The following is a 22,308-nucleotide window of genomic DNA, read 5'->3' as shown; positions in this document are numbered from 1 at the left end:
ATCTGAGGTCACAATGTGTAGAGGTCAGCCCAATGTGAGAACTTCAGGCTGCTGATAACTTGTCTAGAAGGGATAGGAACATGGTAGAGTTCACAGGAGGGAGGTAGCGGCCACCACAGACATTTATCATGACCAGGGTACACAGCAGAGTTTGCTGATTTTCACTTCTAGTTTATACAAATTAATACAGACAGCAATATATTAGCGTATTGGGACTGTCCCATCCAGTCCACTGGTCACTACATACTGCGGGAGTGCATAACCCAGTGTTAATTGAAAGTTTTTGTTTCCTTTTGGGGTGTTCCTAGTATACAGCAGGTCTTGTGGGGTGTTGTTGGTATACGGAGGGTCTTGTGGGGTGTTCTCTGTATATGGTAGATCTTGTGGGGTGTTCTCTGCATATGGTAGGTCTTTTGGAGTGCTCTCTGTATATGGTAGGTCTTGTGGGGTGTTCTCTGTAAATCGTAGGTCTTGTGGGGTGTTCCTGGTATACATAACATGTCTTGTGGGGTGTTCTCTGTATATGGTAGGTCTTGTGGGGTGCTCTCTGTATATGCAAGGTCTTGTGGGTGTTCTCTGTATATGGTAGGTCTTGTGGGGTGTTCTCTGTATAGGGTAGGTCTTGTGGGGTGTTCTCTGTATACGGTAGGTCTTGTGGGGTGTTCTCTGTATACGGTAGGTCTTGTGGGGTGTTCTCTGTATACGGTAGGTCTTGTGGGGTGTTCTCTGTATACGGTAGGTCTTGTGGGGTGTTCTCTGTAAATCGTAGGTCTTTTGGGGTGTTCCCGGTATACACAACATGTCTTGTGGGGTGTTCTCTGTATATGGTAGGTCTTGTGGGGTGCTCTCTGTATAGGCAAGGTCTTGTGGGATGTTCTCTGTATATGGTATGTCTTGTGGGGTGTTCTCTGTATATGGTAGGCTTTTTTGGGGTGATCTCGGTATATGGTAGGTCTTGTGGGGTGTTTTCGGTATACGACGGGTCTTGTGGGGTGCTTTCGGTAAAAGGTAGGCTTATTGGGGTGTTACCGAGATATGATAGGTCTTGTGGTGTGTTCTTGGTATACGGCGGGTCTTGTGAGGTATTACTGGTATATGATAGGTCTTTTGGGGTGTTCTCGGTATATGGTATGTCTTGCGGGGTTATCCCGGTATATGATAGGTCTTGTGGGGTGTTGTCGGTATACGGCGGGTCTTGTCGGGTGTTCTCGGCATATGGTAGGTCTTGTGGGGTGTTCCGGTATATTCAGCGAGAATTCTTTACTTTTATGTCACATGTGACTGCCCCATTTTTAGTTGCTCCCGATTGTCAAATATGCTCCTCACAGTATTTGATACCTAGCACAGGGGGGCACATCTGCGGCTGGACAGGCTGGGGTGTCAGATCTTGTGTCCTGGACATCGCTGGGGGACTGTGGAGCTTCAGGCTACCCAGAACAGTGTCCCTACCACTTCAGGAGTTATGTATAGGAGGAAGTCACTTAATTTCTAACCTTTCTCCTAATGTTCTGTAGATTCAGGGCCGTGAATGGATTGTATTAGTAGCGGGGAGGGGTCTCAGTATGTCTCCGCTCTAAAAATTTGGAAAGAAGAAGTGTGAGTAGGACAAGAGTCACCGGATGGCCAAACACAGAGCTTTTTTAAGCTTGGAGTAACTTATTTCAGGATATGGATGTTTTTCTGGCACTTAACTTTTCCCACTTCATGGACGTGGATTTTGTGTCCACCTGAATGTGAACTCTCCTGGAGACTATATCAGTGGCAGATTTCTCCATCTTCTCCTCCCCCTTTCTGGAAGTCTGCTTCCTCCGTTTACTTACAAAGACATTCCTGGCATGAATATCTGGAGGAAAAGAACCAGCCCTCCTGATGGCTGAATCTTCTATGTCCTTCAAGTCTAAAGGTGGCCATCAAAGTAAGGCTGTAAGCCGTAATATTTCACAGCAAGGACTCGGGCAGTATATGGATCATGAGGAGATGAAGGGCAGGCAATCATAGCTGTGATGGCTACAGAAGGACAATGGCTGTCACTTACTCATCTTGCCAAATTAAGGCCTTGAGATGTTCTCCACAGTCATGCAAATTGCAACAGATGCTTGTGCTCCACATTGCCTGGCCACTTCACATCATTGGGCAGCTGTAATAAAACATTTTGGTAGGGTAGGTGGAATCTCGAACTGAGTGAACTCTTGCCTTCACTCTGGGTCAATGATAGTCTAGTAATAGCTGTAGTTTAGTTTAATTTTTACATATTTTGCTGAGTGGATTATTTTCTTCACACTGAAGCTTTGTCCTGGCTGCGTCTTTCATTGTCACCTAGTTTATTACTTTGATCAATCTTCTAGTCGTGATATATTTCATAGATGACTGCAGTAATATTCAGGAGAGATGCTGACGGTCTTGGTGCCATGGCCATTGTTCTCTGGATTAGGTGGTTGCCCTGTAGGATGGACACTAGGGTGACCGGATCTCATATGGGGGGGAAAAAATGTCAGAATCTTGTTGGTCTGGACCCCACAAAACGATTCCCCTTTCCAGATATTGAGAGAGCCAAAATTTGAGCTCGATCAAACGACGTTAACCCGTGCCGCTCGTCGCTCAAAGTTTGAAAAAATCCAAATTGAGGTATTTTAAGATTTAGGTATTTTGCATAGTCTGTTAGACTATAAAGAATGTGACAACAACATTGCAGAAATAGCCCTGACCAAATTTTCGAACCATTTGTGGTATTTGAATGCAGAGTTGGTGGGATTATCGTTTTTTGATCCCACCATTACAGACAATGAAAAGTTGTTAATGGCTAATAAATTGCTCAGTAGCACAGATGAACCATCAGAGCACGCTAACCTACATGAGTTGATAATTTTACATAGTTATCTAATCTATTCTAGAGCTTTTGTTAAAGTAGTTTTTGAAACGTCAGAATATAATGCTCGGCATTTGCTTACAACTTGCAGGACATATTGCTTTTGTTCTTCATCTTTTGTCAGAAGGTCGTTAAAGTCGGTTACTTCCTACCGCTTTTAATTTTTCTTTCCTAACTTTTGGATTTACAACCCTAGCGTGCTCTGATGGTTAATCTGTGCTACTGAGCAATTTATTAGCCATTAACAACTTTTCATTGTCTGTAATGGTGGGATCAAAAAACGATAATCCCACCAACTCTGCATTCAAATACCACAAATGGTTCGAAAATTTGGTCAGGGCTATTTCTGCAATGTTGTTGTCACATTCTTTATAGTCTAACAGACTATGCAAAATACCTAAATCTTAAAATACCTCAATTTGGATTTTTTCAAACTTTGAGCGACGAGCGGCACCGGTTAACGTCGTTTGATCGAGCTCAAATTTTGGCTCTCTCAATATCTGGAAAGGGGAATCGTTTTGTGGGGTCTAGACGGACAAAATTCCGACATCGATTTTTTGCGGTCACCCTAATGGACACACATTATAATAAGTGCCTCTGTGTGCAGACATGGTTGTATGAGTGGGTGTCAAAGCCCCTCTGCATGGTCCACTGTCCTGTAGGTTCAGATCAGCGGCTCTTTCACCCAGCCTCGGACTGGCCCATAGGGTAACAGGGGAGTCCCCCGGTGGGCACCTGTGCAGATCAGGGCTCCCAAACCCACTGTATGAGAAGTACTTGGCATAATTCAATTGATTCCGTATAGAAAAAGGCAACATCTCATCATTCATTAATCAAACTACCCAGTTTCTTATTATACAGAGATATAGGTAAATTTGTGAATGAGGGTAATGTAATATTTGCATGCATGTGGGCCCCCAAAGTCAGTGTTACTGGTGGGCCCCTGGCACCCCAGTCCAACACTGCTTTCACCCCCTACACTGACACCACTGATGACAAAAACTGAACCTATCCTTCACACAGTTTACCCGTTAGGCCACGTTCAGCATTTGACATCAATGCTTGTAGCCAGAACCAGGAGTGGAACAATCAGAGAACAAGTATAATAGGAACATGACACCACTTCTGCATTTATCACCCACTCCTGGTTTTGGATTACAAATACTGATGTGAATACTGACCCAATATTCAATGTGCGACCGTGACCTTAGATCTGAACCATTCATGGACTATCTGCTATAATGAATGATGCAATAGTGACTCCTGACACTTCAGGCACCACGTGTTCAGAGAACGGATGGCATCGCTCTACGCTCTGGGTAGTGCAAGTATTGCTTGGTATACACTTCCGGAGGCCTTGAAATGAGGCCACGGTGGAGGAGATGGTGGAGGAGATGCAGCATGACGACAGCAGCTTAGTAGGACAAGGGTGAATGGTGTACACTGCTGAATAGGTGTGACTCAGAGCAGGCCTTCTATTGGTCGAGGGGGACGAGCCTTCCTAAAATCAGAAATGCGTCTGCTCTTCTTACGGAGTGATGCAGCTGTAAGACACGAGTCACTCCGCTCAGTCATAAGGACGGCAACGTGTCTTGTTTCACATCATGGCATCACGCTGGTTACATTGATGTCCCCAGTATACATGTGTATTATATCTACGATGTGCCCGGCATACATGTGTAATATACAGCTCTGGCAAAAATTAAGAGACCACTTTCAAATGTTCAGTTTGTCTGATTTTTCTCTTTATAGGTATATTTTTGGGTAAAATATAAATTGTTCTTTTAGTCTATAAACTACTGACAACATGTCTCCGAATTTCCAAGCAATAAATTTTGTATTTTTTTTTCTGACAAAGAAAAATGGTCAAAATTAAAAACAAACAAACAGTGCTTTCAGACCTCAAATAATGCAAAGAAAACAAGTTCATAATCATTTAGAAACAACAATACTAATGTTTTATCTCAGGAAGAGTTCTGAAATCAATATTTTGTGGAATATCCATGATTTTTTAAAACAGCCTTCATGTGTCTTGGCATGCTTGTCACCAGTCTTTCTCACTGCTTCTGGTGCAAAAATGTAAGCAGTTCTTCTTTGTTTGATGGCTTGTGACTATCCATCATCTTCTTGATTACATTCCAGAAGTTTTCAATGGGGTTCAGGTCTGGAGAATGGGCTGCCCATGACAGGGATTTGATGTGGTGGTCTCTTAATTTTTTACAGAGCTGCACATGTGATATGCCAAGTATACAAGTACAATATATGCAATGTGCCCGGTATACATGTGTAATATACTTGTGATGTGCCCGGTACACATGTGTAATACATGTACGATGTGCCCCGGTATACATGTGTACTGTAATTATACGTGTGATGTGCCTGGTATACAAGTATAATATACGTGTGATGTGCCTGGCATACATGTGTAATATACGTACGATGAGCCCGGTATACATATATAATATACGTGTGATGTGCCTGGCATACATGTGTAATATACGTACGATGAGCCCGGTATACATGTATAATATGTATGATGTGCCCAGTATACATATGTAATATATGTGCGATGTGCCCAGTACACATGTGTCATGTAAGTGTGATGTGCGCGGTATACATGTGTAATATACTTGTTATGTGCCTGGTATACATGTGTAATAAACGTGTGATGTGCCCAGTATACATGTGTAATATACAGTATGTGCGATGTGCCCAGTACACATGTGTCATGTAAGTGTGATGTGCGCGGTATACATGTGTAATATACATGTTATGTGCCTGGTATACATGTGCAATATAAGTACGATGTGCCCAGTATACATGTGTAATATATGTGCGATGTGCCCAGTATACATGTGTAATATACGTGTGATGTTCCCGATACACGTGTAATATATGTACGATGTGCCCGGTATAATGTGTAATATATGTGATGTGCCCATTGTACATGCATATACATGAGATGTGCCTGGTAAACATGCATATACAGCTCTGGCAAAAATTAAGAGACCAGTGCACAGTTTTATAAAAATCAGCTTCTCTACATGTCTGACAGACATTCCATTCCAGTGTCAGTTGAATTCCAACCAGAGTACACCTCATTCTACTTAATGTGCTTCTGATTAGGTGATCACCTGAACCAAATCTTATTTAAGGAAGGAAAGTATAAAAAAAAACCCTGCTGTGGCGTTCACAATCCTCTTGCAATAGAACAAGCTGGATGACAAAACAAGTGCTAGTAATATCCCAAAAGTAATAGGAATGAAAAAATAACGTTTAACCATGCCAAAGGAGTTCATAGAATCATAGAATCGTAGAGTTGGAAGGGACCTCCTGGGCCATCTGGTCCAACCCCCTGCTCAAAGCAGGATTCACTAAATCATCCCAGTCAGATGTCTGTCGAGCCTCTGTTTGAAGACTTCCATTGAAGGAGAACTCACCACTTCTCGTGACAGCTTGTTCCACTCATTGATCACTCTAACTGTCAAAAAGTTTTTTCTAATATCTAATCTGTGTCTCCTCCCATTCAGTTTCATCCCATTGCTTCTAGTCTTTCCTTGTGCAAATGAGAATAAAGTTGATCCTTCTACAATGTGACAGCCCTTTAGATATTTGTAGACAGCTATTGTCTCCTCTCAGTCTTCTCTTTTGCAAACTAAACAATCCCAAATCCTGCAACCTTTCCTCATAAGACAGGGTTTGCAGTCCGGTAACCATTCTGGTTGCTCTTTTCTGAACTTGCTCCAGTTTGTTGATGTCTTTTTTAAAATGTGGTGCCCAAAACTGGACACAATATTCCAGATGAGGTCTGACCAAAGAGGAGTAGAGGGAAATAATGGCTTCACGTGATCTAGACTGTATGCTTCTGTTAATACATCCTAGAATTGCATTTGCCTTTTTTGCTGCTGCATCACACTGATGACTCATATTCAGTCTGTGATCTATTAGTATACCCAAGTCTTTTTCACATGTGCTGTTGCTTAGGCCTATTCCTCCCATTCTGTATATGCATTTTTCATTTTTATTGCCCAGATGTAGTACTTTGCATTTTTCCCTGTTAAAAACCATTCTGTTAGTTGCTGCCCACTTCTCCAGTTTATTTAAATCTTTTTGAATCCTCTCTCTCTCTTCTCTAGTATTAGCTATCCCTCCTAGCTTTGTGTCATCAGCAAATTTAATCAGTTTACCCTCAATTCCTTCATCTAAATCGTTGATAAAGATGTTGAACAATACAGGGCCCAGGACAGAGCCCTGTGGTACCCCACTTGAGACATTCTTCCAACTGGATGTGCAGCCATTTACGACCACTCTTTGGGTCCGATCACTAAGCCAGTTATGAATCCACTTAACAGTTGCCTTGTCCATTCCATATTTAGTCATTTTTTCAATAAGGATTGCATGAGATACTTTGTCAAATGCTTTGCTGAAGTCAAGATATAGTATATCTACAGCATTTCCTTGATCCACCCAATCAGTGATTCCGTCATAGAAGGAAATTAAGTTAGTCTGACATGACTTATTAGTTACAAACCCATGCTGACTCTGTTTAATCACTTCATTCTTATCCAGGTACTGACATACATGTTGTTTAATAATTTGTTCAAAGATCTTTCCTGGTATGAAAAGAAAAGTCTTGAGTGAGGAAAAGAAGGACTTCTGGCTTTACTACCAGCGGGATACAGTGAGTGTCATGTTGCCTCCATCCTTAAAATTTCTAACACAGCAGTCCGTTACAACAAAGTCAAGCAGCAGATATTGGGGACAACAAAGCTACAGACTGGCAGAGGGCGAAAACGGCTCTCCACTGACCAGGATGACCGTAATCTTATTCGAATGTCACTCAGCAACCGCAGGATGACATCAAGTGACCAAAAAAAGGAATGGCAAATGGCAGCTGGGGTGAAGTGCATGGCAAGAACAGTTCGTACCAGGCTCCTAGAGGCAGGGCTCAAGTCATATAAAGCTAGAAAAAAAGCCTTTTATTAATGAGAAGCAAAGGAGAGCCAGGCTGAAGTTTGTCGTAGACCATAAGGATTGGACCATAGAAAACTGGAGTAAGGTAATCTTCTCTGATGAGTCTAATTTTCAGCTGGTCATCTAATGGTTGCATGGAGACCTGGAGAGGCATACAAGCCACAGTGTCTTGCACCCACTGTGAAATTTGGTGGAGGATCGGTGATGATCTGTGGATGCTTCAGCAAAGCTGGAATTGGGCAGGTTAAACATGATCCACACCTGCTGGCTAAAGAAACTAACAGCGGTACATGAATGCATGGCAAAGCAGATGAACCAACTACCAGAAGAAGGCCACCATCCAGCTTGGCTAACACAAGGTAGAACAGTGCTGATCTTGAAGGATCTTCACAAAGGAACAGTTCCATCCAACTACCGCCCAATAACCTGCCTTACAACAACATGGAAACTCCTGTCAGACATCTTAACCACCAGGATACAGAACCATATGAACCAGTACATGAATCCAGCTCAGAAAGGCATTGGGACCGACACCAGAGGCTCTAAACACCAGCTCCTAGTAGATAGAGCAGTCGCTCAAGACTCAAGATCCAGACAGACCAATCTAAGCACAGTTTGGATTGACTACAGGAATGCCTATGACTCAATGCTACACACATGGATCTGTGAATGCTTGGCTCTCTACAACGTCAACAGGAAATTAAGAACCTTCCTCAGAAACTCAATGGGGCGATGGAGAACAACACTGGAAGTCAACTCAAGACAACTAGCACCAGTGACTATCAAATGCGGCATATACCAAGGAGATGCACTGTCCCCATCACTGTTCTGCATAGGCTTGAACCCGCTCCGTCGGATAATTACAGAGTCTGGCTATGGATACAAGTTCAAGAGTGGAAACACCATCAGCCACCTCCTCTACATGGATGACATTAAGCTGTATGCGAAAAACGAACGAGGCATCAATTCACTGATCTACCTGACAAGGATCTGCAGCAAAGACATCGGGATGTCCTTAGGACTGGAGAAGTGAGGCCGGTTGGTGGAAAAAAAGAGGCATGGTAGTCAAGACAGATGGAGTGGAATTACCAGCAGGGCACTTAGCAGATATACAGACATGCTACAAGTACCTCGGCATCCCACAGGGATATGGTCACCGTGATGCGGAGGCAAGGAACGCCTGCAACATCCAAATACCATGAAAGGGTAAGGCAGGTCCTGAAGAGCCAGCTCAATGGGAAGAATAAAATCCGCGCCATCAATACATATGCCCTGCCAGTTATCAGATACCCCGCTGGCATAGTGTGCTGCCCAAAAGAAGAGATGGAAGCTACAGATGTGAAGACACAAAAGCTCCTCACAATGCATGGAGGTCTCCACCCTAAAGGCCCCTTTACATTTAGCGATGCACCAGTGATCCCGACCACGATAGGACCCGGTCAGGATCGCTGGTGCATCGCTAAATGGCCGCTAGTGAGCTGCCAAACAGGCAGATCTCACTAGCGATGCAGCAGCGGTCGGCGGTCGCACTTACCTTTCAGACACGGCGAGGGTGTCCGTCTTCCGCCTGCGTCCATGGCTTGCTCGTCGGCGCCACCAGGAAGCTGACGACGAGAAATGGACCAGGCCGATCTCGCGCGATCAGCGATAGCCAGCGGGGGAGTCGGTTGAAGGTAAGTATCACAAGTAGCGATATCGCTAGCAATATCGCTGCTGTGTCACAAAATCGGTGACGCTTTAGCGATATTGCTAGCGATATCGCTGTGGTAAAGCCCCCTTAAGTCTAGCACCCAAAGATTGTATACAAACAGAAAGGAGGGTGGTTGAGGCTTGATAAGCATCCAAGCCTCCATCACGGATGAAACAAGGAGTATCCAGGAATACATCAGAAAAATGGCGCCAAAAGATGAGATGCTGAGAGAAAGCCTAAGGCAGCAACAACAATAGATCTGGAAGCAAGAACAGGAACATGAAGCACCATGGCAAGACAAGCCGCTGCATGGGATGTACCATCGACAGATAATGGAGGTGGCTGACACGGAGAAATCCAAAAAATGGCTGGAGAAAGCTGGACTCCGAGACAGCACAGAGGCACTAATCATAGCGGCACAAGAGCAAACACTAAGTACCAGATCCATAGAAACAGGAATCTACCACACAAGACAAGACCCAACGTGCAGACTATGCAAAGAAACATCAGAAACAGTCCAACACATAGTGGCAGGATGCAAAATGCAAGCAGGAACAGTATACTGAATGCCACAGCCAAGTAGCAGGAATTGTATATAGGAACATCTGCACAGCATATGGGCTAAGTCCCCCTAAGTCCAGATGGAAGACCCCTGAAAAAGTGGTGGAAAATGAAAGGGCTAAAATCCTGTGGGACTTCAAGATCCAGACAGATAAGCAAGTATTGGCTAAGCAACCAGACATAGAAATGGCCGGAGTGAGCCTCCCAACCCCCTGGAGGAGGCGTGGGCGGAGGCCAACATGACGGGGGGTTGGAAGTTAGTGAGGGAAGGGGAAGGGTTAAAGGGGAGGGGGAGCTAGGGGGTATTTAAGGCAGGGTCTGGGGGTAGCCCGCCCTCTGTTCCTGTTACCCAGCTCCTGAGCAGTCCCCCAGCTTACCGGGATGTCGGTGGACCAGGCCCTAGATAGACTGCGGGCGGCAGCAGCGGGGTAGCCTCCTGGCTGGCTGGAGGCGCAGCTGTCCGGCCTGCTTCGTCGAGCGCCGGGGCAGGCCGAGGTGAGAGAGCGGAGGCCCCGGCGGGCGCGGCCTCCAGAGTGGCTGTCCCCCGACAGCGCTCCCCGGGCCTCGCGTCGCCGCCGGAGCCCCTCCCGGGACCCTCCAGGCCGTGCGACGCAGCCTTCCCCGTCCGGGGGTGCGCGGCCTGGGAGGAATCCAGTCGGGCGGCGAGGCCCTGCGGTGGCGTCTGGCCCCTCGCCCCGGGGCAGGAAGGGGGCAGGGCCGGCGCGCGCCCGACGTCCGGTGGCACCAGGTCCTGCGGGGGGCCGCGGCGGTGATGGACGAGCCGCGCGGCCTGCCTCGGCGGGCGCTCCAGCCGCGGACAGAGTGGCGGCCTGCCAGGCGGCAGGGCCGAGCCGGGTCGCTTCCCCCGGCGGTGGGAGGGAACTTGATGTAACGGGGGGGCGCTGCTGCGGTTCCCCTGCAGTGGCGCTTGCCCCTGATCCACCGAGAAGGAGCCATGGCCATATGGCTGCAGCGGGACCGGAGGGCAGCCCGGCGGAGGCGGTGCCGGCTGCCAGAAGACTGGAGCGGAGGACACTGTCGGGCTCCCAGTTGCCGTGGGGGGCCCGGGGCTGCCAGGTGCCTCGCGATGGCGCGGCCGACTCGACTCTCGGCGGGGGGAGGCAGGAGCCTTCCTTTGTGGGGGTGTCGCGGTCCAGTTCAGTCGGAGGGTTTAGGCCTCCCACTCCGGCTCAGTCTGCAACGGTGTCCGGGCCGCAACAAAGTGGCAGTGACTTCGCCGCCGGGAGGCGCGAGGTCCACGTGGCGTCGACGTCTGGGGATCCAGGATTTCCGGCTGGAGGGTACACAGCCCCCTCGCAGCCCGGTGAGTATGCGTCTATGTCCCCTGTTTGTCACCCGTTGTTGTCTTCATTTGCGGTGGTAGGGGGCCCCTTAGCAGAGTCCGGGGGCGGTGGGGTAGAGGTTGGTTTTAGCAGTTCAGGGTCACCCGGGGGAGTATGTGATATGTTGGTGGATGTGCGTGGATTGCTTTTACGTTTGGAGCAGGGTTTGGTGGGGTCGTCGCCAGTAGCAGCGCGGGTTGGGCCACAGGGTGGCGGGTTGACGGGTCAGGGCGCGGCTGCGTCGGGCCCTTGTGTCAGTACGCCGGTGTCAGTGTCGGTGCAAACCGAGAAGGAAAAGGAGTGTCGCGTGCATCTGGATGATCGGGCGCATGGCGAGGTGTATGTGTGTTTTGAGGGTTCGTTGGGAGCCCATTTGAAGAAGGTGAAAGAGCGGATTTGGAAGGATGAATATGTGGAAATATTTTCGCTATTGCCTCTTGGGAAGTTTAATTTGGACAAAAGCAAGAAAGAGGATAGCAAAAAGGAAGAGGAAGAAAAGCGGAGGTGGCGCTTGATTCCTCAGACATTTGTAAATTGGCAGCAGGCATTCGCTATTTTGGCGAGTGTTATTGGGGAACAGGCCCCTGATAATTGCTCCGCGTTATTTTGCTATTTGGATGCTATCGGGGAGGCTTATAGAGTTTACGGCGGTCAGGCGTGGCTGCGGTATGACGAGCTGTTTCGTCAGAGGAAAGCTGTGCGTCCGGCTATCCGCTGGGACCAAAAAGACATTGGCTTGTGGATGCGTGTGATAGCGCAAAACAAGTCCGGGAGTTCCTTTCTTGGGGGGGCTGGAAGCCCCAGCCAGAATAGCGGCACTTCCGGCTCTACGGGGGGTGGGGGTCAAGGGCAGTCGGGAACGCACAAAGCGGGGGTTTGCTGGCAGTTCAATGACGGCCAGTGTAAGTTTGGGGCCAACTGTAAATTTAAACACCTCTGCTCCAACTGCAACTGTACTTCACATGGGGCATCAAAGTGTTTTAAAAAAGGGAAGTCCAAATCTGGCGGGGGTAATTCGCAAGGGGGAGACTCCAGTGAATCTGGAAAGGATGGTCCCTTATCTAAGTAGATACCCTGATAGGGTAGGTGCGGGGTTGTTGTATTCCGGTTTTCAGGAGGGTTTTCGGATTCCGGATCCTCTGTTTGAAATCCCGTTTGTTTTGAAAAATTTGCGCTCTGCTTTGGAACATCTGTCAGTTGTTTCAGAGAAGATCCAAAAAGAAGTTTCATTGGGGCGCATGGCGGGCCCTTTCGTGTCTCCTCCTTTTCCGAATTTGGTCGTTTCCCCGCTGGGGGTTGTTCCGAAGAAGGAGCCCAATAAGTTTCGGCTCATTCAGCATTTGTCTTACCCACGGGGTAGGTCGGTTAACGACGGTATTGATCCAGAGATTTGTTCGGTGGTATACTCTTCATTTGATGAAGCGGCAAGTTGGGTCCGGAAATGTGGGCGCGGGGCACTGATGGCTAAGACAGATGTTGAATCCGCTTTTCGTTTGCTTCCGGTTCACCCAGACAGCGTGAGGTTGTTGGGCTGTTTCTGGGAAGACAGGTTTTTTGTAGATAGGTGTTTACCTATGGGTTGTTCTTTGTCTTGTGCGTATTTTGAGGCTTTTAGTTCTTTTCTTGAGTGGGTCGTGCGCGACGTCTCAATAGTTCATTATTTGGACGATTTTTTGTGCATTGGCACAGCGGACTCTTCACGTTGTTCTAGGATTTTGAAAGCGATTGAGTGGGTGGCGGATCAGTTCGGGGTTCCGCTGGCGCCCGGGAAAACTGAGGGCCCCAGTACGTGTTTGCGTTTTCTGGGGATTGTCATCGATACTGTTGAATGGGAATTTCGGTTGCCGGAGGACAAGCTTGATGATTTGAGGTCTGAGGTGGTTCGGGCACGTCGGTTGCGGAAAATATCGTTGCGGGACCTTCAGTCGCTGTTGGGAAAGCTTAACTTCCCTTGTCGGGTGATGCCGATGGGTCGAGTTTTTTCACGTAGGCTGGCTAGCGCTACTTCGGGGGTTCGGGCTCCTCATCATTTTGTGAGATTGTCGGCGGAGCTCAGGGCCGATTTGGTGGTTTGGGAGTCCTTTTTGGAGAAGTACAGTCGTTCGTTGGTAATGGCTGAGGTGGTCTGCAACGATGCTCTGGATTTGTTTACGGATGCTGCAGGCGGATTCGGTTTTGGTGCCTATTTTGGCGGGAAATGGTGCGCCGGTCAGTGGCCTGCTGCTTGGGTTTCGGCGGGGTTGATGCGTAACATTGCGTTGTTGGAGATTTTTCAGATTCTAGTGGCTGTTCATTTGTGGGGTCAGGAGTTTCGGAATCGGCATGTTCGTTTCAATTGCGACAACATGGGGGTTGTGAGCGCGATTAATGGTCTTACGGCATCGTCCCCTCCAGTGGTCAGAGTTTTGCAGAAGTTGGTGCTGGTATGTTTATCTTTGAATGCGCATGTGAAGGCGACACATGTGCCCGGGGTGAAAAACGAGATAGCTGACTCTCTCTCTCGCTTACAGTGGGATCGTTTTCGTTCCTTGGCCCCGGAGGCAGAGTTCGAGGGTCTGATTTGTCCGGAGGAATTGTGGAGGGTGACTTTCGAGCCGCAGAGTCACTGATCGTATCGTCTTTGGCACCAAAAACCTGGGAGGCCTACCGGAATGTGTGGTGTGCGTGGGAAGAGGTCCTTACGGCTGGCTCCACCAGTGGGGTCAGGCTTGAGCAGGAGGGTTTGTTGCTGTCATGGTTGGGGCAGGGCGCAAACGAAGGTTGGTCTCGGGCAAAGGTGACACGTTTGTTGGCTGGATTGTCTTTCGGTTTTCGATTGCGCGGATGCAGGGATTTGACGAAAACGTTTTTGGTAAGACAGGCGGTGAAAGGTTTTCACCGCTTTCGGGGGGGGGGGGGGTGATTTAAGGCGGCCCGTGTCATTTAATATGCTTGAGCAATTGGGTCTGGTTTTGGAATCGGTATGCGCGGATGGTTATGAGGTTGCGTTGTTTCGTCTGGCTTTTTCCTTTGCATTTTTTGGGGCGCTGCGGATTGGGGAACTCGTGTCTCACAATAAAGAGTCGGTAGGCGGGTTGTTAGCCAGGGATGTGATTTTGACCGCTCAGGGCGTCGAATTTTGGCTGCGTAGGTCAAAAACGGACCAGTCTGGGAATGGCCGTCGAGTCGTGTTGGGGGTTGTCTCTGGTTCCGGTATGTGCCCGGTTCAGTGTTTACGGGGATTTTGGGACCTTCGTCCTAGTCTGGGTGGATCTTTGTTGTGTCACGCGGACGGTGGGAGTATGTCTCGGTATCAGTTTGGTGCGGTGTTTAAGAAGTCAATTCGGCGTTTGGGATTGGATGATTCTAGGTTTGCTTCGCATTCTTTTCGGATTGGTGCGGCGACTGAGGCAGCTGGGCGTGGTTTGGGTCCCTCTTTCATTCAGCGTATCGGAGGTTGGAGGTCTAATCGTTATCGCAGTTATGTTCGGCCTTAGGGCGTGCGGAAGGCGCGTCCGGTTGGTGTGGTCCATGGGGTTGTCTTGATGTTGCAAGTGTTGGAGCGTTTTCTTTGCGATATGTTCTGTAAGTGTCGTTTTGTGTTTCAGGTTTGGGACCTCTGCTGGTCTGGATATTTGGTCACTCCTTTGTTTACTGGGGAGCTGTGAGATCCGATGTCAGGACTGACGGCAGACAGCTGGTAATTTCCAGATCGGCGGCGGTGGTGCGGTGGATCGGTTTTCGGGGCCTGGCGTGGCGTCGGGTGTTGCCGGAAATTCAAGAGTGTGTTCGTTTGGACCGGGCACCGGATGTTCTTGTTATCCATGCTGGGGGTAATGATCTGGCTGTCCGTCCCTTCCGGGAATTGATCAAGGACATTAAGCAAGATTGCTTGCGGTTGTGGGTGACTTATCGGGAAGTCACGATTGTGTGGTCTGAGATCGTGCCACGCAGGCGTTGGCGGTCCATGAGATCGTTGGAGAAGGTCAACCGGGCCAGGATCAAGGTTAATAGAGCGGTGTCCGCTTTTATAGTTAAAAACGGGGGAGTTGCCGTGCGACATTTTGACTTGGAGAAGGGTGAGGGTGATTACTGGTTAGCGGACGGTATTCACTTGAATGCAGTGGGTTCCGATATTTGGGCCCTTGCCCTTCAGGAGGGTATTGAGAAGGCTGTCGCTTGGCGGGTTGTGGGGGTCTCGGGTCATTGAGGTGTTCAAAGGCCCCTCGTTGTGGCGGTTTTTGGGGGAGGGGGAGTCCTTGAAGTCGGTGGAAATTGGTTTGGGAGACTCTCTGGGTAGGGTCTCCTTCATTTAAAGGTATGCTGGTCGTGATCTGGTGAAAGGTGGATGGGGAGTTTTCCGTCGGAAGAGGGCGGATCCCCAAGGAGTTTGTGGACAACATCTACTGGTGTGCTGGTGCTCCCGAGCCTGTGGGGTAACGGCTGGGAGTAAATGGTCGGGGGTTGTCCACGATATCTGGTTATTTCACCACGATCTTGTGGCTTCAAGGACTTCTCCTTCCAGGGGTTAATTTCATTGTACTCATGTTGGTTATGATACAATGTTTATTGTTGTGTATTGTTATAATAAAAGGCTGCTGTGGCCATAAAATTCCAAAAAGAAATATCGGTGTCCGTGTATTAGTTGGCGCCGAGGTGGGGGTGGTCATTTTATGGTCACGGTGGGGTTTTGGGGGTAAATCAAGATACTTGATATCCCTGTACGAGGTAAATACTTGACAATACCAACGTCATGTGATAGTAGACAAGGATCAGAAGACAGCAATGATAATAGATGTGGCAGTGCCAAGTGACAGCAACATCAGAAAGAAGGAATATGATAAGCTGGAGAAATACCAGGGCCTCAAAGGAGAACTGGAGAGGATGTGGAAGGTTAAGGCAACAGTGACCCCTAAGTTGGGAAAATGGCTACAACAGATCCCAGGAGCAACATCTGAGCTCTCTGTCCAGAAAAGCACAATGCTGGGAACAACTAAGATCTTGCGCAGAACCCTCAAACTCCCAGGCCTCTGGTAGAGGACCCGAGAATGAGGAAGGACAAAAAAAGACCACTCCCATTGGGGGTGAGAAGGAAGTTTTTATTATATATACATATGACACATATCACAGTACGAGACAATGTGATATGACAATATGCCTTGTCTATACTAATATTACCATGTGTGACACAATCTTGCAGTCGCTGTCAGATGATTGTGAGGTCACAAGACACAACTTGAATTTCCAGCTTGTGAGATTGAAGAGCAGTGACTGCGGTGATCACTTCCTGGACAGGTTGGACCGCACCCAGATCACAAGGTGCCATTGTCCCATTTGCCATCCTGATGGTCAGAGTTTGCTCTACATTGCAGTCTCATAACCCTGTGGTCTCCTGTGATGTCTGTGGTATAGCACTTTATTATCTGTATTTGGAGACATTTTATAGAGGTCCACAGTGTGTGATATCTCAGTCCACCACAAAGCTTCCTTATCTCGGGACCATCTCCTACTTTCTTCTTTCTTGAGCAGCAAATTGGGGAGCAGGGACAAATTTACTGGTCTCTCAGTTATGGGATATGAGTTGATACCTCTTGGTTAGGTCATGTATAGCAGTCTCCTTGTAATTTCAGACTACATCAAATGCCAATAGACATTGCAATGAAAATGGAGTAATTCTACAGTTACAACCAATTCTATCCCCCGTCAATTGTTAATTCAGTTCATTATTAACATTGTCTGTTGTTTGCGATACAACAAGATATCAGAACATAACAAGTGTGTTCTCCAAAATTCAACACAAAATGACACTTTTACTGACTGCGGCAGTCTCAGGACTGTTCCCCCTTCATGTTGGGCATCTTTAGAACCTTGTAGAGCTCCCTCTGGATGACATCAGCTTCTTACAGCGTTCCTGAGGAATCTTACCCCAATCCTAGTGGGCAGTGGTCTCCAAATAACAGAATATTCCTGTTTTACAACAGCCTTCTTGACAACCCACCAGAGGTTTTCTGTTGGGTTGAAGTCAAGTAACTGTAGCCGTGACCTAATGTACAACTAAGCAGTGTCCAAGAATAAAGTGAACATCAAGTGTACCCATTTAAACATCACAGCTTCAGATTTCTTCAGCTGGAAACTGATCATCATCCTTTAAATTCCACCCCCTTGTGTGCATGCAGTCCCTTTCTGGTGGCTTGTCCCATTTCTTGTCTGGGTGACTTGTGGCACTGCTTAGGTATTTTCTGAGATTGTGACAAGGAGGAAACCTGAATAGAACACACAGAAGCAGCCCCATTGATAATCACCAGGAGGCGTTTGTCACAGATCAAGCCTGATTCTGTAGATGCAGTCAGTAATACAACAGCACAGAGGAGCACAGCAAGGCTGTAGCCTTTCCAGTTGGGTAATTTTGTATCTGTACAGTATTGCTCATTCTATAGATCTGTTTCTATCTGAAAGATGGTTAACTCAGAGCATCAAACTTTGATGCTTCTTCAGTCTAATCTCCCATCCTGAAGAAAATGGCAGAACAGAAGCGTGTGAAGGGAGCAGAGGTTGGGCTGTGTGCTGCTGTGCGGAGTGACCTATGGTGTAGGGCAGGGGTCCTCAAACTTTTTAAACAGGGGGCCAGATCACGGTCCCTCGGACCACTGGAGGGCCGGAATATAGTTTAAAAAAAATTAGGACAAAATTCATATGCACACTGCACATATCTTATTTAGAAATAATAAAACAAAATAGGAACAACTACAATATTAAAAATGAAGAAGTAGTTAAATCATCAAACTTACCGATTTTTTGGGGTTCTTCGAATATCCTACACTTCAAGTCAATTTTTTCTCTTTCTTGATATCATTGTTTCCTAGGGATTCAAAATTGCTATTAGTAAAATACCAACATATATACAGCGCTACAAAAACAATATACCAGCAATAAAATTTCCCACACAGAGACATACAGACTGCACTGCCCATCAATGCGGCCTGATCAGCGCCCATCAATGCAGCCTGATCAGTGCCCATCAATGCGGCCTGATCAGCGCCCATCAATGCGGCCTGATCAGCGCCCATCAATGCAGCCTGAGCAGCGCCCATCAATGCGGTCTGATCAGCGCCCATCAATGCGGCCTGATCAGTGCCCATCAATGCGGCCTGATCAGTGCCCATCAATGCGGCCTGATCAGTGCCCATCAATGCGGCCTGATCAGTGCCCATCAATGCAGCCTAATCAGTGCCCATCAATGCGGCCTGATCAGCGCCCATCAATGCGGCCTGATCAGCGCCCAGCAATGCGGCCTGATCAACGCCCAGCAATGCGGCCTGATCAACGCCCAGCAATGCGGCCTGATCAGCGCCCAGCGATGCGGCCTGATCAGAGCCCATCGATGCGGCCTGATCAGTGCCCATCGATGCGGCCTGATCAGTGCCCATCGATGCGGCCTGATCAGTGCCCATCGATGCGGCCTGATCAGTGCCCATCGATGCGGCCTGATCAGTGCCCATCGATGCGGCCTGATCAGTGCCCATCGATGCGGCCTGATCAGTGCCCATCGATGCGGCCTGATCAGTGCCCATCGATGCAGCCTCACCAGTGCCCATATTGGTGGAACTCCACTTTTACCACAGGCTCAGACTAGTGTGGTGAAAGAATCCCCAATAGCAGCATTGGTCCCTAAAAGGCAGGTAAATGTCCCCAATAGGTAGCACAGGTCCCCAACAGGCAGGTAAATGTCCCCAATAGGCAGCACAGGTCCCCAATAGGCAGGAAAATGTGCTAAATATGTAGCACAGTTCCCCAATAGGCAGCACAGTTCCCCAAAAGGCATCACAGTCCCCAATAGGCATCTCAGTCCCCAATAGGCAGGTACAGGTCCCCAATAGGAAGCACAGGTCCCTAATAGGCAGGTAAATGTCCCCAATAGGTAGCACAGGTCCCCAATAGGCAGCACAGGTTCCCAATAGGCAGCACAGGTCCCCAATAGGCAGGAAAATGTGCTCAATATGTAGCACAGGTCCCCAAAAGGCAGGTACAGGTCCCCAATAGGCAGCACAGGTCCCCAATAGGTAGCACAGGTCCCTAATAGGCAGGTAAATGTCCCCAACAGGTAGCACAGGTCCCCAAAAGATAGCACAGGTCCCCAATAGGCAGGTAAATGTCCCCAGTAGGTAGCACAGGTCCCAAATAGGCAGGAACATGTCCCCAATACATAGCACAGGTCCCCAAAAGGTAGCACAGGTCCCCAGTAGGCAGCACAGGTCCCAAATAGGCAGGAACATGTCCCCAATACGTACTGTAACAGGTCCCCAAAAGGTAGCACAAGTCCCCAGTAGGTAGCACAGGTCCCAAATAGGCAGGAACATGTCCCCAATACGTAGCACAGGTCCCCAAAAGGCAGCACAGGTCCCATTATGCAGCACAGGTCCCCAATAGGACCCGGAGTTAAAAAGAAAAAAAAAAAACAGTACTCACCTATGTCCCCTGCTGCTCTGAAGAGGCGCCCGCTCATCTCCGTCTTCTTCCAGCACAGGCACAGGCGGCGTGACGTCATCAGGCCGCGCAGGCGGTGTGATGATAATCACGTCGCCTGTGTGGTCTCTGCTGCATACTGAGGGCTGCGCAACGCCTTTCCTCGGCGCCTCGTCCCGCCCGCGCTTACAGGGCCCGTCGGCCCTGTAATCAGAACCAGGAGGTTAGCGTGCACTCAAGTCCAATGGCGAGGTGCAGGTGTAACGGACCAGTAGGTCCTATTACCAATAATAGTCTAATTCACCGCACACTCAGAGGGATTTATGCAAACAAGTGCTCATTTTATTATATACAAAACATGTGGGAGCCAAACAAGAATATATAGCACGAAGTAGAAGCGATATAATTAACACGACGTTTCGGCTCAGTCCGAGCCTTTATCACTTTTATCGCTGAATTGAAATTCGGATCTTTGAATAAAGAGGAATAGAACTCCCAAAAGAATAGCCCAAGAAAGATGGCTGTAGATAGGGTGCTATACAGCGGCGCTCCCACGCCTAGCTGCAATGACGTCAATTATATCGCTTCTACTTCGTGCTATATATTCTTATTTGGCTCCCACATGTTTTGTATATAATAAAATGAGCACTTGTTTGCATAAATCCCTCTGAGTGTGTTGTGAATTAGACTATTATTGGCCCTGTAATCAGTGCAGTTTAATGTCGGCCTGGCCAGGAGCTGGATAAAAGTCCTTCGCAGGCCGCATGTGGCCCGCGGGCCGTAGTTTGAGGACCCATGGTGTAGGGTATCATAGTAGTTGGGAATTTTCTGGAAGCATTGTCCTCCTACCTGTAAGTATATTTGATGGATGTGCTACCATCATGATTTTTCTGTGCTCCTTGTGATATCCTCTCCAGGATCAGCCATGGTCATTCTTCTGTGTTCCTTGTGATGTCCTCTCTGGGATCAGCCATCGTCATTCTTCTGTGCTCCTTGTGATGTCCTCTCCAGGATCAGCCATCGTAATTCATCTGTGCACTTTGTTATATTCTGTCCAGCATCAGTCAACGTCATTCTTCTGTGCTCCTTGTGATACCCTCTCCAGGATGCGCCATCATCATTCTTCTGTACACATTGAGTCCTCTACAGCATCAGCCACTATAATTCTTCTATGCTCCTTGTGATATTCTTTTCAGGATCAGCAATCGCTATTCTTCTATGTTCCTTGTGATTTCCTTTCCAGGATCAGCCTTGGTCATTTTTCTATGCTCCTTGTCAGGGATGTAATTACAACAGGTGCAGGGGTTGCAATCGCACCCGGGCCCTGGAGCCTAGGGGGCCCTAAAAGTCCCTTTGGCCTATAGAAAAAGACGATTGCTATTAAAGATTTAAAATATTTGGGGGCCCCGTTGGAGTTTTCGCATCAGGGCCCATGAGTTTCAAGTTACGCCACTGCTCCTTGTGATTTCCATTCCAGGATCAGCCATGGTCATTTTTCTGTGCTCTCTGGGATATCATCTCCAGGATCAGCCATCGTCATTCTTTTGTGCTCCTTCTGATGTCTTCTTCAGGATCAGCAATCGTCATTATTCTATGCTCCTTATAATGTCCTCTTCAGGAACACCCATCGTCATTCTTCTGTGCTTCTTGTCATGTCCTCTCCAGTATCAGGACCTTATGTGCTCCTTGAGTTCTCACCAGGATCAGCCATTGTCAATCTTCTGTGCTCCTTGGGATGTACTCTCCAGGATCAGCAATTGTCATTATTTTCTGCTACTTGTTATGTCTTCTCCAGAATTGACAATATTCATTTTTCTGTGCTCCTTGTGATGTCCTCTTCAGGATCAGCCATCTTCATTCTTCAGTGCTCCTTGTCATGTCCTTTCCAGGATCAGGACATAGGAATGTTAACCATTCACCGCCCAGAGAGGCACTCTCTATATACATCATATAGGAATGTAACTACAACACTCAGATCTAAAGGCCTGGAGCAGCTCACCTCATCTCCATGCAGGTCCACCTCCTCCCTCCTATATTGTGTCTTTGCCCTTGGTACCCCAGGAAGGTCGTAAAGCCGCTTAGGAAACACTGGGCTCTTTCTCAGCTGAGGTGAATCAATTCATTGAGTAATTTAGTAAACAGGCTTCACCTCCCATGCCCATCAGAAGCTGAACAAGCTGCCAATTGTGTGAATATGAGCTGAAAAGTGCAGATCTGGACAAGCAGCTTTCTGGTGCAGTGACAGATGCAGGTACTCCCGGCGCTGATCATTACAGTAATCACAGCTGCCATTGTGTGGGACTCATGAGACCTCAAGATGCTCCAGCCCACAGGTGTCTGACGTTCCTCTCCTGGTCCCGTCTGTCTAATCTGGGAAACGTCTTATCAGAAGTTACTTTTTATAGGAAAATTAGCTTTCTGAAGGAAAGAGG

At 47.9% G+C, this 22,308-nt stretch overlaps 1 protein-coding gene across 2 annotated transcripts in view; it reads left to right on the top strand.

The window, feature by feature from the left end:
* SLC2A1 (solute carrier family 2 member 1) overlaps positions 1-22,308 on the top strand; it is a 223,210-nt gene that overhangs the window by 163,804 nt on the left and 37,098 nt on the right. The window lies entirely within an intron of this gene.

Source organism: Dendrobates tinctorius, unplaced genomic scaffold (genome assembly GCF_039654945.1).
Source record: "Dendrobates tinctorius isolate UK_male_01 unplaced genomic scaffold, ASM3965494v1 ptg000028l, whole genome shotgun sequence".
Taxonomy (NCBI): domain Eukaryota; kingdom Metazoa; phylum Chordata; class Amphibia; order Anura; family Dendrobatidae; genus Dendrobates; species Dendrobates tinctorius.
This window is presented reverse-complemented; position numbering and strand designations above follow the sequence as displayed.